This window comes from Tasmannia lanceolata, unplaced genomic scaffold (genome assembly GCF_043159265.1).
Source record: "Tasmannia lanceolata isolate RefF3 unplaced genomic scaffold, GAP_Taslan_0.1 ptg000004l, whole genome shotgun sequence".
Classification (NCBI taxonomy): domain Eukaryota; kingdom Viridiplantae; phylum Streptophyta; class Magnoliopsida; order Canellales; family Winteraceae; genus Tasmannia; species Tasmannia lanceolata.
In genome coordinates this window covers 5,362,001-5,366,408 of record NW_027518681.1, presented here as the reverse complement: position 1 = coordinate 5,366,408, position 4,408 = coordinate 5,362,001, and positions in this window count along the sequence as shown.

The following is a 4,408-nucleotide window of genomic DNA, read 5'->3' as shown; positions in this document are numbered from 1 at the left end:
AATCCTAAGCATCTCATTAACCTAACTTAGGGCTTAATGATGACTTGGAGGGGAAGAAAAGCATCTTCGCAAATTACGAAATTGCCCAGGTTCAGGATAATACACCCCCTAATTACGTTACACACTAATCCGCATACCCCTATATTTCCCTGGACAGCCCATTACAAAAAATTTGAACTTGTTTTCTAGGTTCCTGCGCACCCCTGCTTCTGGCTGAATCGCCACCCTTATGAACTTGCACCATGACACTTACCTCGGCTCGTTTACTAGGCAACGTGCTCGGATCCTGACGAAATTTTACAGGGACCCTGGTGGGACCCTAACCTGCTCTAAGGTGGAATTTGGGGTTCCAACTTAATGATTTGATGAGGTTGTGCTCAAACAGGGAGGGATTAGGGTATTGTCAAAATGGGGTGTCTACAGGTATGTGGCAGACTCTTAGGCTTTTTGATGTCAATTCATGTTAAAGGGGTGCAAATTATCATACAGGGTGTCATAGCCCTATTTATTTTCTATGACTCAGTGATATTTTGGTTATTTTTACCCAATATAGAGGTATTTCAGTTACTTTCCATGACTCAGGTACCCTATATGGGGGTATTTTATCATTTTATGTCATAAGGGTATTTTAGTTTTATTCCACGACTTAGGAGTATTTTGGTCATTTTCACCTTATATATGGGTGTTTCGATCAAATGCGAGGGTATTCTGGTCATTTTACCCTATTGGCGTATTTTTTTTCATTTTTTATGTCATGGGGATATTTTTGTCATTTTGTATGACTCGGATGTATTCTGGCCAATTTTTACCCAATATGGCATATTTTGATCATTTTTATATAAAGAGGGTATTTTTGTCATTTTCCACTATTAAAGGATATTTTGGTCATTTTTACCCAGATTAAGATTTATAAATAATCTCTCTCAAAATGAATTTAAGAAACAAAACTTCCATTCTAACTTAAGAATTTCGAACTAACATGGATTTCGTCAAAAACGCTTGCCAAACACCAGATTTGAATTTAAAAATCCAAATTCAATTCGAAATCCAAATCAGAGGTGTATCCAAACTGGCCCTTCTTATTCATCTTTATTTGGAATATGATGTCATTTTACTTTCCCTCAACATATGCATAGCCTTGATTTGGTGAGAGAGACTTCAAAAATCTCTCCTATTAGACAATATTGTCCTTCCAGTGGATCACCCCCAATTAAATAATTAAAAAGTATAGGAAAATGATATGGTAACTGAGAATAAGACCTATGGGAAACCAAAGGGTTAGCTTACGTCACTTGTGATGTTGTGGCAAGAACCCATTTGTTCGGTTCCCTGCTCGATATTACCCATTTGTTCACATTCAAAGAGAAATAGTTCACAATTAGATAACTAAAGATTGTTTGGTGAAGACTCTTTCAAGTGTTCGCAGTAGATAACTCGTGATCTTTATTATGGTCCAAGAAAATGAACTTTTTTGTGTTAGACTGATGTGATAAATAGCAATGGATGATAGATCGCCTGTAATCCCTCTCCTACGCAATTATCATCTTTAGAAGCAAGGTTAGAGTTAATATAAGTTTTTTAATTTTTTCTTTTTTTTGTACGTATAATATATTTACGAGCCTTGAGATTTAAAGTTACAATAGTAAATTTCTATAGCAATCCCTAACTCAAGGATTTTTCTTTTTCGGGAGATGATATTTTCACCCCTTCTGTAGTACGCATTCACCCCTCTATAACATGAACAGTGGGCAACTTTACACGTCAAATCAAGTTAAAAGGGGGCCGAATGCATACTAAGGGGGGTGAAAATATCATCGCCCTTTTTTCTCTTATATATATATATATATATATATATATATATATATATATATATATATATATAGAGGAAAGTGAAGCTACACCACCGGTGTAGCTAACTTAGCTACACCGCCGGCTTAAAATACAATTGGCCCACATTGTTTTGGTGATCCAAAGAATTCATTTGATTGGCCCTCACATAGATAGGGTGTCCACCAAAAATCAGCTCCATAGCATCATCCCAACCCTACGATTTGTGGAGGCAAAAATGAACGTGTAAAAACCTTCACAATTTTTGTCCATTTTTGCCTCCATAGTTTGAAGGCAAAAATGGACAAAAATTGTGAAGGTTTTTACACGTTCATTTTTGCCTCCACAAATCGTAGGGTTGGGATGATGCTATGGAGCTGATTTTTGGTGGACACCCTATCTATGTGAGGGCCAATCAAATGAATTCTTTGGATCACCAAAACAATGTGGGCCCATTGTATTTTAAGCGGGCGGTGTAGCTAAGTTAGCTACACCGGTGGTGTAGCTTCACTTTCCTCATATATATATATATATATATATATATATATATATATATATATATGTAGCACCCACTTCAGACATAACTTTATAGTAAAAGGTTTCCATACAAAAGACTTATTGATCACACTCTGCTAAAATTCCAGAAAATTGAATAAATAAGATCCCACCATTGGATCATGATAGGCATGTTATTAGCATACATGAGATCTTAACGTTGGATCTCATTTATCGTATTTTATGTTTGTCTATTGTAGTGTGTATCGTTTTTTATGTTTGTCTCATGTTTGATATTAGAGGAATGCTAAATTGAAGGGCGCAAACATAATTGGATTGTCTCACCAAAAGTGCATTTATTATTCATTTTATTTCATGTCTTTATTCATTTTATTTTATTTCTTTCCATGTCATTATTAATTGATGCACTTTGGTGCGATGGGCCAATGGGGCGCCCTGGTCTGTAGCTAGTTTTTGTGAAGGTGCCATTCAGTTTAGCATTCCTCTTTATATAAAGACTTTACTATGGTTAATCTCTCTCTCTCTAAGATTAGTGAAATATAATATCTAATAGGAGGTTAGACCATCTCAGTAATGAACAAGGTACAAAGAGATGAATGAAGGAGAAAATTAATCTAAATTACAAACTTTCTTTTGACGTATCCAAATGAGACAAACACACCAACTTATGGGCCGTAAGAATTTTCCTACTTCCAATGTTCACGTCCTTTTCTTTACATCACATGTTGATGGGATTCTCTCCCTAGACTCTATCCCCACTGGTCATTTGGGCCCACATGATCATCCAATAGATGCCAAACAAGGAATCTTTTGGCAACTCTTACATAATTTAGTAACTAGGGTTTGAATGGTAGTCCTTAGACTATTTAAACTACTAGTCCTCCCAATCTCTACCATACATTAATCAATCAGTTACTGTAAATCTAATGGTGCCTATCATCAGAGTCTAGAACTACCAAAGAAAGCCATACATTTATTTAGACCTGGCAAAAGTGACCCGTGCCCGCGGGTCGACCCAGCCCACCCGCAAATTTGCGGGCACGGGTCTAAGATTCCGTGACCCATCAAAAACCAACCCGCGGGTGACCCAACCCGCAAAAACACGGGTCGGGTCGGGTCAACCCGCGGGCACCCGCATTTTTACAGTATTTTTTAATCTTTTTGAGAATGTTATTATCACTGCTGTTTGTTTTTTATGAGTAACTCCTCACTTTATAAAAAGTACGGTATGTCCTGCACCGTAGGATTATCCAAAGTTCTAAACCGTCCCATCGGTTGATTCTAACCCTCCGATCTATAGAGGGTTAGGATCAACCCTCTAACATTCAGATTGGAGGGATAGGATCATCCTATGGAAATGATTTTTGGAGCATAACCTATTTAGGCTATGGCCAAACTAATGGACGGTTTGGATCATCCTATGGTGTGGGCCATACATAAAGTGAGAGTGCCCAGTAGTGTTAATAACATTTAAATGTGGTTTTTATTTTATTAGAATTTGCTATGAAGCTTCTCCTTTGGCAATTTCTCGGCAAGTGGCCTTTGTGTATGCAAAGATGCGCGCATCCAAATGTTGCTAAAAAGTAATCATTACACCACAAAAAGTAAATTAGCTAAATTATAAAGTTTTGAATGAAAAATTACCTAGAAAGAGTTATAAAATTTTAAAATTACGAAAAAAATACCAAATCACATATGTAGGTTATGACAATTACGGGAGAAATAGAGGCTGTCAAATCAAAATAATTATTACAAACCCTTTGCGGCATATTCGAGGGTGACCCGCGGGTTGACCCGGCCCACCCGCGGGCCGCGCGGGTCACGTAAATTTTGACCCGCCAAAATGCGGGTCATTTTCTCACCCGACCCGTGGATCCGCACCCGCATCACCCGCGGGTTGACCCGGCCCGACCCACACGTTTGCCAGGTCTACATTTATTAGTGTAGAGACAAACAAACACGTGCATTTATTACTAACAAGGCAAATACGTGTTACGATCAGGACGATTGATTTCTTCTAGTTGATAGTTATCTTCTAGAGCTAGTTATTTATAATACTCAACTC